Source organism: Moschus berezovskii, chromosome 11, assembly GCF_049115385.1.
Source record: "Moschus berezovskii isolate FMDL1 chromosome 11, NW_MosBer_1.0, whole genome shotgun sequence".
NCBI classification, from domain to species: domain Eukaryota; kingdom Metazoa; phylum Chordata; class Mammalia; order Artiodactyla; family Moschidae; genus Moschus; species Moschus berezovskii.
Window position 1 is genome coordinate 102,973,985 of NC_142470.1, and position 12,866 is coordinate 102,986,850.

At 47.6% G+C, this 12,866-nt stretch overlaps 1 protein-coding gene across 5 annotated transcripts in view; it reads right to left on the minus strand.

The window, feature by feature from the left end:
* NPAS2 (neuronal PAS domain protein 2) overlaps positions 1–12,653 on the minus strand; it is a 216,010-nt gene extending 203,357 nt beyond the window's left edge. For 2 of the 5 annotated variants that reach the window (XM_055401013.2, XM_055401012.2), the window contains exon 1: positions 12,364–12,651. The gene's annotated coding sequence lies outside the window, so the exon portion shown is untranslated. Of the gene's footprint in view, positions 1–12,363 lie in introns of all 5 variants that reach the window. The other 3 variants (XM_055401010.2, XM_055401011.2, XM_055401015.2) reach the window with 3 other exon arrangements.
* Positions 12,654–12,866: the final 213 nt, after the last annotated feature.

Sequence of the window (12,866 nt, forward strand, 5' to 3'; positions counted from 1 at the left end):
ACAGCTGACTGGTGCAAACTCAGCACAGCTTCAGAGAAACTAGGATCACAAAAAGAACTATTTTTCTTTGTAAAATGTAGTGTGCTTAGTTGCTCAGCCATGTTGGACTCTTCGCGACCCCACAGACTGTAGCCCACCAGGCTCCTCTGTCCATGAGGATTCTCCAGGCAAGAATACTGGGGTGGGCTCCCATGCCCTCCTCCAGGGGATCTTCCCAACCTAGAGACTGAAACCCGGTCTTCTGCATTGCAGGCGGATTCTTTATCATCTGAGCCGCTGGAGAAGTCCAAGAATACTGGAGTGGGTAGCCCGTCCCTTCTCCAAGAGATCTTCCCAACCCAGGAATTGGGGTCTCCTGCATTGCAGGTGGATTCTTTACCAGCTGAGCTACCAGGGAAGCCCCCACAAATCCCCAGGCCTTTGCAGTTGAGGCCCAGGGAGATGAGTGGACCAAACAGACCACCCCCACCCCGTAACTCCACATGAACCAGCGGCCACAGGTCCTCCTACATGGGCACAAATGGGGTGGACATCTTGCTGTCCAGACGTGGGTATCTGCTCTCAGAGCACGAGGGATGGAGTCCCTGGCCAAGGAGGAGGAGGACCTTCCAGGGCAGATCCAGCCTCAAACACCTCCCAGGGAGGCACCTTGACACCTGGGATGAAGATGAATGAGTTGCTGCCCACAGGTGGGAAGAGGACCCAAGCTGCCAGGGGCCCCTGTGCAGGAGGCCGGGCGCTGCTGCATTTCCTTGAGCACCACTGAGCCGACCACATCTGCTGTATTTAGCAGCCAGGGACCCACGTCAACAGTCTTCTCTTGTTTCTCCCACTGAGCCTCCTGATTGCCTATCTGCTGGCCCTGCGGGTGGTGTGGCGAGGAGGGGGCTCACACACCAGTCAGAGCTCAGGCTCAGTCATGAAAATAACACTCACGCATGTGGACCAGGGCGGGGATTTGACCACTGGGTGCTAACCAAACTGTTAGAGAGTGAAGGCTGCAGCTCTGCCTGGAAGAATCCTGTTAGTCACCCGAGAGCAAGTGAAGGGCTCGGGGCTCTGGGAACCAAGAGTCAGCATGCCGAGGGGTGAATGACGGCCACGAAGGTGAAACAGTGGACCTGAGCTAGTGGAGAAGGCAGGACCAGGCCGTGGGGTGCAGGGGAGGGGTCTGTGCTCATCAAGGCCACCACCTTCATTTAACTCTAAAGTTGAGGGGTCTCGTGATTCCCCTGGGCACTATCTCCAGAAGTGGAGCCTCCCCAGATCCAATCAAAGTGAAGGCAAGCGACAGTCAGAGGGTGGAGGTTTTTTCCCAAGCTGCCACCCTCTGTTGGTAAGCCTGGTGTTTGGGAGTGAGCAAGAAATTCTCCAAGAGGGAGTGGAGGGCTGACAAGTGCTTCCAGGATCCTGGGACCACACAGCAGAGCCACCTCGCCCTCTCAGCGTTGAGAGCTAAGAGCCACAGGCCAGAGTGGACACGCCACGGGGAAGACCTAGAAGTGGCTGAAAAATTGGAAGCTCTCTCACTCCATGTGACATCAGTTTGTCTTGAGCCATAAATCCCAGAGATTTTTATCAGCCAAGGGCTCCACAAGTTTGGAACTAGGAGAAATTTCTCTAGCATAGAGATCGTAAAACCTCTACAAAACTGCCATGCAAATTTGCTGTGAATGGGTTTGTCTCTCTGACAATCCCTGCAAAAGGGAAGCAAGGAGAGACCACAGAAATAAAATCCTGCCTGACCATGAAGAAAACATTGGCAAGGTCAAGAGTAATCTCTGCTTTGGAGGAACTGACAGTCCAGAGTTACCCAACAACTCATTCTCGGCAACACTCCAGCCTCGCCACAAACACACACCAACACTGGGGGTTTTACATTCTCTTTATAGTTTTATTCAAACATGATCTCCAGGGAAACAGGTATCTTATGTAGTTAATGATGATGACACCAGGGGCCATGTCTTTTAATTTGTTAATTCCATCCTTTTTTTTTTTTTTTTTTGAGGAATTCTCTTTTATTTTTCACAGCTTCCTTTTTAAAAAATTTCATATTGGGGCACAGTTGATTAACAACTGTGTTAGTTTCAGGCATACAACAACAGTGATTCAGTTATCCGTATACATGGATCTATTCTTTTTCTTTTCCCATTTCAGTTATTACAGAGCATTAAGCAGAGTACTTCAGCCATGAAATTAAAAGATGCTTGCTCCTTGGAAGAAAAGCTATGACCAACCTTGACAGCATATTAAAAAGCAGAGACATTACTTTAGCAACAAAGGTCTGTCTAGTCAAAGCTATGGTTTTTCCAGTGGTCATGTATGGATGTGAGAGTTGGACTATAAAGAAAGCTGAGCGCCAAAGAATTGATGCTTTCGAACTGTGGTGTTGGAGAAGACTCTTGAGAGTCCCTTGGACTGCAAGGAGATCCAACCAGTCAATCCTAAAGGAAATCAATACTGAATATTCATTGGAAGGACTGATGCTGAAGCTGAAATTCCAATACTTCAGCCAAATGATGCAAAGAACCGACTCATAGAAAAGATCCTGATGCTGGGAAAGATTGAAGGCGGGAGGAGAAGGGGACGACAGAGGATGAAATGGTTGGGTGGTATCACCAACACGATGGACATGAGTTTGAGTAGGCTCTGGGAGTTGGTGATGGACAGGGAAGCCTGGCGTGCTGCAGTCCATGGGGTCACAAGAGTTGGACATGATTGAGCAACTGAACTGAACTGAAGCAGAGTTTCCTGTGCAATATAGGTCCTGGTTGATTACCTATTTTAAATACAGCAGTGTGTATATATCAATCCCAAACTCCCAATCTATTCCCCACTCCAACCCTTCCCTCAGAGGTCATGCCTTTTGTAGACGGCGGGCTTCCCAGGTGGCACTAGTGGTAAGGAACCTGCCTGCCAAAGCAGGAGACAGAGAGACTCAGGTTTGATCCCTGGGTTTGGAAGATCCCCTGGAATAAGAAATGGTAAAACATTTCAGTATTCTTGCCCGAAAAACTCCATGGACAGAGGAGCCTGATGGGCTGCAGTCCATGGGGTTGCAAAGAGTCAGACGCACACACACACACACACAAATGGAGATGTTGATGCGACAGATACACGATTTGTTGGATCAACACAGGAGCCTGATGGATTCTTCCCTGTCTCACTCCAACACACCTCCTCACAGAAATTTCTCGGGTGGCTCAGCAATGTCTGACCCTCCCCCTGCACTGACAACAGGCAGGCTGACTGCTCACACTGTGACATGAACACACTGATCATGTTGCTTATTTCTAAGTAGGCCTTAACCTTGCAGAATGAAATAAGAGGAAAACCGAAGCTACCACGTCTGAAATTGAAAAAGTAACGGGATTTTCTAGTTAAAGACAGATCTGAATTTCACTGAAATGGGCTATTAGTGACACTACCTCCAAAGACCTGTAGGCCCACTGGAGGACTGATGATTAGGCACCAGACTTGAAATGGAATCACCCTGTCCCTGGGAACTTCCTTGAAACATCAGATTTTCTTCTCTGCATTAGGTGAAAAAATGGGACTAGCAGGTCTTATGAGTTTCATCCATCCCATTTGCTTTCCTCTCTTCTCTTACAGAACTGGAAAATTTCATACAGAAAACTCATATGTCAGCTATGCTTCATGCAATGCATGAAACCTTTGTTTAAATGACTACTGTTTATTCAGTGAACAAATGCCTATCAGAGTTAAAAACTCTGTGGGTCCTAGAAACAACAAAGCTTCTTAAAAAAGATCTTAATGACCCAGATAACCGTGATAGTGTGATCACCCTCCTAGAGCCAGACATCCTGGAATGTGAAGTCAAGTGGGCCTTAGAAACCATCACTACAAACAAAGTTAGTGGAGGAGATGGAATTCCAGCTGAGCTATTTCAAATCCTGAAAGATGATGCTGAGAAAGTGCTGCACTCAGTATACCAGCAAATTTGGAAAACTCAGCAGTGGCCACAGGACTGGAAAAGGTCAGTTTTCATTCCAATCCCAAAGAAAGGTAATGCCAAAGAATGCTCAAACTACTGCACAATTGCACTCATTTTACAAGCTAGCAAAACAATGCTCAAAATTCTTCAAGCCAGGCTTCAGCAATACATGAACCGTGAACCTCCAGATGTACAAACTGGATTTAGAAAAGGCAGAGGAACCAAAGATCAAATTGCCAACATCCGTTGGATCATAGAAAAAGCAAGAGAATTCCATGAAAACATCTACTTCTGCTTCATTGACTACACTAAAGCTTTTGGCTGTGTGGATCACAACAAACTGTGGAAAATTCTTAGAGAGATGGGAATATCAGACCATCTTACCTGCCTCCTGAGAAACCTGTATGCATGTCAAGAAGCAACAGTTAGAACTGGAGATGGAACAACAGACTGGTTCAAAATTTTGAAAGTACAACAAGGCTCTATATTGACAGCTGGAATCAGGATTGCTGGGAGAAATATCAATAACCTCAGATATGCAGAGGACACCACCCTTATGGCAGAAAGTGAAGAAGAACTAAAGAGCCTCTCAATGAAGGTGAAAAAGGAGAGTGAAAAGCTGGCTTAAAACCCAACACTCAAAAAACGAAGATCATGGCATCTGGTCCCATCACTTCATGGCAAAAAGATGGAGAAACAATGGAAACAGTGAGAAACTTTATTTTCTTGGGCTCAAAAATCACTGCAGATAGTGACTGTGGCCATGAAATTAAAACAAGATGCCTGTTCCTTGGAAAAGAAGCTATGACAAACATAGACAGCATATTAAAAAGCAGAGATATTACTTTGCGGACAAAGGTCTGTACAGTCAAAGCTATGGTTTTTCCAGTATTCATGCACGGATGTGAGAGTTGAACAATAATGAAGGTTGAACACTGAAGAATTGATGCTTTCAAACTATGGTGCTGGAGAAGACTCTTGAGAGTCCCTTGGACTGCAAGGAGATCCAACCAGTCAATCCTAAAGAAATCAACCCTGAATATTTATTGGAAGGACTGATGTTGAGCTGAAGCTCCAATACTTTGGCCACCTGATGCAAAGAGCTGACTCATTGGAAAAAACCCTGATGCTGGGAAAGATTGAGGGCAGGAGAAGAAGGGGACGACAGAGGACAAGATGGTTGGATGGCATCACTGACTCAATGGATATGAGTTTGAGCAAACTGGGAGCTAGTGAAGGACAGGGAAGCCTGGCATGCTGAAGTCCTTGGGATCAAGAAGAGTCAGAAATGACTGAGCAACTGAACAATAAGAAATAAAGAACGATAAATGTTTAACAATAGGGAATGGGTTAAATCAATTATGTGTCAGCCATACCTCTGAGCGTTATTATGTAACCTTTAAAAAGAATAAAGTAGATATAAAAAAATGACACCCCCAAATTTCATGCCACACACACATACAAATCACTAAATAAAATGTGCAAAATGAATTCTGTTGGTTTAAAAAGAAAATGTACCTACATGTTCAGTTCAGTTCAGTTCAGTCACTCAGTCGTGTCCGACTCTCTGCAACACCATGAAACACAGCATGCCAGGCCTCCCTGTCCATCACCAACTCCCGGAGTTCACCCAGACTCATTTCCATCGAGTTGGTGATGCCATCCAGCCATCTCATTCTCTGTTGTCCCCTTCTCCTCCTACCCCCAACCCACCCCCCCAGCATCAGACTCTTTTCCAGTGAGTCAACTCGTCGCATGACGTGGCCAAAGTATTGGAGTTTCAGCTTTAGCATAAGTCCTTCCAATGAACACCCAGGATTGATCTCCTTTAGAATGGACTGGTTGGATCTCCTTGCAGTCCAAGGGACTCTCAAGAGTCTTCTCCAGCACCACAGTTCAAAAGCATCAATTCTTCGGCGATCAGCTTTCTTCACAGTCCAACTCTCACATCCATACATGACCACGGGAAAAACCATAGCCTTGACTAGACGGACCTTGGTTGGCAAAGTAATGTCTCAATGCAGTGAAAATGACAAGCAGATTACACCCGCATGGTTAACAACAATCAACTCTCCAATAGGGTGGAGAGCTGAGGGATGGGTCAGTTAGGATGCTTTTGGTTACAACTAACAAAAAGAATCCAACTTGACCTCCTTTAAGAGGTTAGGAAGGTCCCAAATCAGAGCTTCCTCTTAGGTAATTCAGAAGGTCAGGGGCACTGTGGAGGCCCCATTCTTCACCTTTGCATTCTTTGGCAGGTCAGCTGGGACCTGGCCCAGCCCGTTCTGTTGGCTGACAGCTGCCCCACTTACAGGCATTGTGTCCAAAAGAAAAAAAAGTGGCTGGTTCCTCCTACATCTCTTTTTAAGAGTCAGGAAAGCTGCCCACTAAGTTACCCTCATGTTTGATTGATCAGGAGGGCCACCTGCTCACCCTAAGCCAATCACTGGTGAGACTGCAGGCCCACCAGCAGTTTCTCAGCCAATCAGGATTTACCCCTGAGACACATGGAGGAGAGTGGACCCCTGAGCTAAATCAAGTTTCTACCAGGCAGAAAAAATGCTGGACAATAAAGAAGGCAGAGTGTGGAAGAACTGATGCTTTGGACCTGTGGTGCTGGAGAAAGGACTCCTGAGAGTCCCTTGAAAAGCAAGGAGATCAAACCAGTTAGTCTTAAAGGAAATCAACCCTCAATACTCATGAAAGACTGATGCTGAAACTGAAGCTCCAATACTTCGGCCACCTGATACAAACAGCTGACTCACTGGAAAAGACCCTGATTCTGGGAAAGATTGAAGGCAGAAGGAGAAGAGGGTGACAGAGGGTGAGATGATTGGATGGCATCACTGACTCAATGGACAGGAACTTGGGCAAACTCCAGGAGATAGTGAGGGACAAGGAAGCCCTGCGTGCTGCAGTCCATGGGGTCAAGAAGAGTTGGACATAACTTGGTGACTGAACACCATTAGTAGGGCCAGAGGATGAAGAGGATCTTTTTATTAGAAGTGGTTCTGGATTGTGTGAAAATTTTATAAGATTATATTATTTTTTTTAACATTAAAAAAAAACATTTTAAAGCATAGAAAAAAGACTGAAGGGTAATACACCTTGAGATTGTGGGTAATCTCCATTTTCTTCAATCTTTTCTATATTTGCCAAAAAGTAAGTATACTTTTAAAACAGAAAAAGAATAACATTTATGGTGTTCTCCAGTTCTCAATATTATGACTTTCACAGGGTACAGAGATTCCTCATGAGAGTGCCTGGTGTGGGTTTTGGTTCAGAAGAGGTTGGAAGGATCACTCAGCTGGGTTCAGTCACCTGCTTTCCTTTAGGGAAGCCCAGACGATTTTCAGTGACCTGGGACATAATCCTCCATGGTTTCAGCAAAGCATCAACACCCACAGAGATGGAACCCTGGGTCCGTCCTCCTACTCTCTGGTCCCGCCTCCGCTCTGGTTTCCATCTGAAGTATTCCCTGACACTTCCCCTTCATCATACCGCCTTCATGGCCTCGGGTTCCATCACTAGTCCTTCCCTCACATACATCACAGGGTCACAAGCCCGTTGCCGTTCCCTTGCACTTGGTTTTCAAGGTTTATTTTGGTGGAGCATGGAGTGGGAATGGGAGCAGAGAAGGCTCCTTTGTAAATAATAAGCAGAACTCACAAACATAGGCATGAGAGCAACAGCGGTGGAGGTATTTTGAGGGCCACCCATTTTTGCATGCTAAGTCACTTCGGTCACGTCCAACTCTTCACAACCCCACGGACTGTAGCTCTCCAGGCTCCTCTGTCCATGGGATTCTCCAGGCTCTAAGAATACTGGAATGGGTTGCCATTTCCTCCTCCAGGGGATCTTCCTGACCCAGGGATTGAACCTGCGCCTCTTACATCTCTTGTACTGGCAGGCAGGTTCTTTACTATTCGTGACAACTGGGAAATCCAGATGACTTCCCCTAAAATCAGAGTGAAGGAGACTTCTACCTTGGAACATCTGCCTTCCCCAAAAGTCTGGAGGAAGTAATCACCTCAGAGCATGAAGTATAAAGTGCTGGGTGCTGAATTCCCACTTACCCTGCACTGCCTTCAGGGAACTCCCACTAAACTGATGGACGGCTCTGACCCTTAAAAGGGCCCAGCAAGGGACACACCAACGCCCTTCCCTCCGAAACATATTGTTAAGGTGTGCCTGGTTACCACCAACACCAGTCGGTCTTGATCAACAGAACCTACAGGGTGAGTACCAGGAATAGCCTCGGGTAAATACATTGCTAGAAGGGTACCATCAGGGCTCACCAGAAGCCAGGGTCCTGCAGAGGACTGAAGAAGTGGGTGCTCCTCATCACCCCATTTTGCATCCATTACCTTGCACGGCTGCCTGCCCTCCAGCCCCAGGCTGGGTTCTCTCCTGCCAGCCCTGGGTTTGCTGATTAACCAAATGGAATCTCTAATTGGTGAACTACGTGCAAAAATATTTTTAGGAACCTCTTCTTCCTCGATGCCTAGCAAGCCTCTCCTCTCCCATCAGCAGTAATAAAAGCAACCCCGCAACCCACTGCAGTATCCTTGCCTGGAGAATCCCACGGACGGAGGATCTGGCAGGCTGCAGTCCAGGGGGTCACAGAGAGTCAGACATGACTGAGTGACTAACATACACTTTTCTGTTATCTCTGATGTGTCTCCTTCATTGGTCACCCTACCTACCTTGATGAGGTGAGCATTAATCCACTATTCTTCTAACCAGGACCCTGAGGCTCAGGAAGGGTAAAAAAAAAAGTTGCCCCAAGTCACACGGTAGCTGAGCAGGAAGGCTACCCCAGATCTGTCTGATTTCAGTATCTGCATTTTATTTCCTGGCGAGTCCCAGACCTTCTCATTCAAAGAAAACTAGAGGTCAAGGGTGGCCAGTGTAGGAGCCCTACCAGAAAAAAACCTCTTTCCTGGGCCCCTCTCAGGCTGCCACCACACTGAAGAGGAGTGTCCCAGAGCCTCAGTGCAGTCTAGAAAGACTCTCTGTTCCTCACTGTGTTGGTTCCTTGAGGGCAGGGAGGACCCATGTTCTTTCTTTTTCTATCACCTGGTCTTCCAATGCAGTAGACGCTACACAGGATGAATTGGATTGAGAACATTCCAGAACCTTCTAGAGTGTCATAGTCTCGGGAGCACATGGGAGCTTTTAAGAAATGCAGGCTCTCAGGTTCCAACCTAGACCTGCTGAGTCAGCACCTGCCCTTCAAAAGGTCCCCAGACAATCAGTGCTATTCTACACTATAAAGTTTGACATACCATCTTCTGCAGCCTTCTCTTTTTTAATACATTTTTGTTTTGCTTTGTTTCATATCAACATAGAAGATTAAACTCTCGTTTCTATTCTGAATCATCTTATGGAAAACCACACATTGTCTTAAGACCCACAGAAATTCAGGTGATCTCTGGGGGAACTTCCCCTAAGAGATTGCTTACAATGCCAAGTGGTCCCCAATCTCAAAGAATTCAGCGAGAAACAAGAGTGCCTTAAAGACTGCATTAAAAACATTCCCCCTTTAAACATATGTTCACATTTAATAAGTGTTTATTTAGTGCTCTAAGGTGCTATTAATCATCTTCAGATTTAAACTAGAATTACTCAGAGTTAAGTACCCCATTAGCATTCAGCAATTTCTACCCTTTGGATAACTGTCATCCACAAGTCAGCGTGTTTCCTACACCTACTTATTACTGAGCATCAGTGATGAACAAGGCCTCCTAGGGATGAGATGCTGGATGGAATATGAATGTGGTCTATCTTTGCTACACATAGAGTAAAGATCAGGAACGTGCTAGTCAAACATTTCTGTAAGCAAGTAATGTGTATCATTGCCACTACGTAGATGCAAAATTCCATCAGATGCTTCTTTGATGCAGCCAGTTAGACCATGGCCATAAGAAAGCCAAGAATACGGTGTTACTGGGCTATTTTCAACACCTCACAATCTGACCTCTCTTGGGAAAGAAATGCCACTCTGTGCCTAAGATCAGCATGGGACAGTCAGTGCTTGGATCACCATGGAAAAACTGACTTTTCATGGAAAGGATAAAATATATGTTTGTTTTAAAAATAAAGAAAAAGGACTTAGCCCTCTAGAAGCTTAAGGTTCAAAAGCCAAACTTCTGAAAAATGACCATATATAGGCATATGGAGGACCATATAAAGATATAAAGAGCATATGCATGCACTGTTATTTTAATCTGAAAGAAATCACTAATTTTGAATGTGTAACCTAAAAACTAGTAGCAGTACTAACAGCCAGCTATAAAGATTAGCAAGAGTTAAGAAAGACTGTTCCAAAAAATAAGGTGAATTCAACTTCATCATGACATATAACAGACGATATGTGTCATTTTAAACTATTTTTATTATTTTATTTATCATTTTCATTATTACATAGCCAGAAACAGTAAAACGGGCCCAAACTCTTAACAAGAATCAAATGAGCTTAAAAACAATTGTGATTTTCTACAGAAAGATGAATTCTTGAGCCCCCATCTGAACACTCACTTCTCCAATCAGGGAATTTTTTTTTTTTCAACATGCTAATTTGTGAAGCCTCACTTGGTTCTTTTCTGGGCATATTTAACTCTTTGGGAGGTAACATTTTATTAGTAACATATTTCCTCTAGAATATATTCCCTTCTCTGGCCTCCATGGGAGTCACTATGGGGAGCAGTGAGAATCAAACTGATTTTACACCTGCTGCAGTGGGACAGATCAGCAAATAAATATATGCATCGATTTCCAAGGAGAAAATGGCTAAAGGCAGCATACTTACAATCCCTCTAAGCCACACCTCACATCTCTCTGTGAGCTCGAAGACGATTATTGAAAGCCTTTATTTTTAACTAAATCTTTAAGTAGACTGCTGAGAAATGCCAATACTTCTACCGGTCCTGCTTTAGCTGTGCAATCAGATCTTTTGCTTTTGCAAAATAGTGATCCAAGCCTGAATAGCTATTTTAAACATCATATTTATTGCAGAGTTATTTAAAAATACATTTGGGGGTTATTTTTTGGCAAACTTCTACTTTAAGAAATCTTCTGGACAGAAAGCCAGAGTTACAACTTGCCCTTGAATTTTGAACTTGCACCTCCCAAGGAAGAACAATTAAAATTTGCTGTGTTTTTAATGCACCTCATAATGAGTTGGTCAATTCACTCATCAGGGACTGAGTTAGTTTGTGTCTCCTAGACAGAGGGATGGACAGAGCTGAACCCTGCCAGGAACTGCCTTAGAACTAATTAACTGCAAAGTCCAAACGGGGAAAACCCTCCTATTATGGAAAAAAATGGTTCCGGTTCTAAATGATCAATTATGACCAGTTCGTCTCTGCTAATTAAGTTAATAACTACTCCATATTTTGCCGTAAAGAAAAAGGCCAATCAATATAATGAATCAAAGGAGTAGGCACTATAGACCAAACTCACCGAGCTCTCTCTTTCCAGACCCCTTCTGAACACCTGTTGAACCCAGGGGCTTTCAACTTTGCGAACTAAAGCCTCCCGGATACAACCTTGGAAGCTTTTAGACTTTCTGGGAAGTGCGTGTGTATTTTTAAGGTTTCCATGTTGCTTACTCAACAGAGCTGGTTACTAATTATTTATGAATCACGGGGCTGAAAACAAACTTTCTTACCTTAAGCAGTTAAGGAGTGGCAGATAGAGAAGAGGGGCTGGTTTTTAATTTGGCCTCTTGGTACACGGCCCTACCCCCAGGTTACCCGCCCCGCGCGGATCTCTGGAAAGGTCAAAGGTAAGCCTCCTTCCTCCTAGGGGAGGGAGCAACCTCCCAACAAAACAACGCGCTGGCATCCAACCTGGGGAGCAAGGCGGCGACCAGGGCCGGGCTACGCGTGTCCACGGGGCAGGCTCGGCACCCATTACGGCCCGGAACCAATTCCGATCTAGGGACCCGTTGAGATCGTGGGCCCGGGGCGCGCATGCCACCCTTTCCGGGGGTCCCCGGCGCCCCACGCTCTGGAGAGCGCGCGATGGGGCTCAGGGAAACCTCTAGGCGACCTTCGAGGCTGCTACCCGAGCACGGCCTCCACCCACCCCGACGGTACTCTCTGGGCACCCCGAATCGGGGTGTCTCATCCTCTGCCTCCTACTGGCGAGACTCACACGGAGACTACCCGCCCGGCCGCCGCTGCGATCCCGCAGGACGCGATGTCCCTGCCGCAGGACCAGGGGCTGGGGGTGGGGACCCAACCGCCCTGCGCCCCAGGCCCCCCGCGCGGCGCAGTCCCGGGCCGGGGCGTCTGTCCCCGCTCCGTGCGTCCACCGCGCCGGCAGGCAGGTGATCAAGTCCCACGAACCTGCGCGCGCGCCCTCCCAGCCCGGGGCCCCGCGTCCCGGGGCTCGGCCCTTACCTCGGAGCGGGCCGGGGCGGCCCCGCGGGGCCGGGCGCGGGCTGGGCCCGGGAGACGCGCCTCCCGCCGCCGCTGGGAGCCGAGGCGGCGAGCGGGCGCGGCGAGCTCCTCCCGGGCGGCGGCGGGAGGCGCTGCTCTCGCTGCTGCCGCCGCCGCCGCGGCTGCGGGTCTCAGAGCTACGCCGCCGCCGCGCGTCCCTAGGCTCCTGCGGGAGGCCGGCTGCTCGCGCGGCAAACTCTTCCGCACGCAGAGCCGGCGGGGAGAGGAGCCGCCGCCGCCGCCGCCTCTTCCTCCTCCCCCGCCCTCCTCCCGCCTCCTCGCGGTCCTCCTCCTCCTTCCCTGCGCTCCCGCGGCCGCCGCCGGCCGGGTCTCTCCTGGCCGCGACCCAGCCCGGGACCCGCACCCCGCGTTCCCTACGAGCAGATGGACCCTTGGACCCCCCTCCCACCCACCCCCAGCTTCCCTGAGCGGCGGAGACACCCGCGCCCCAAGGCCTCCGTCGC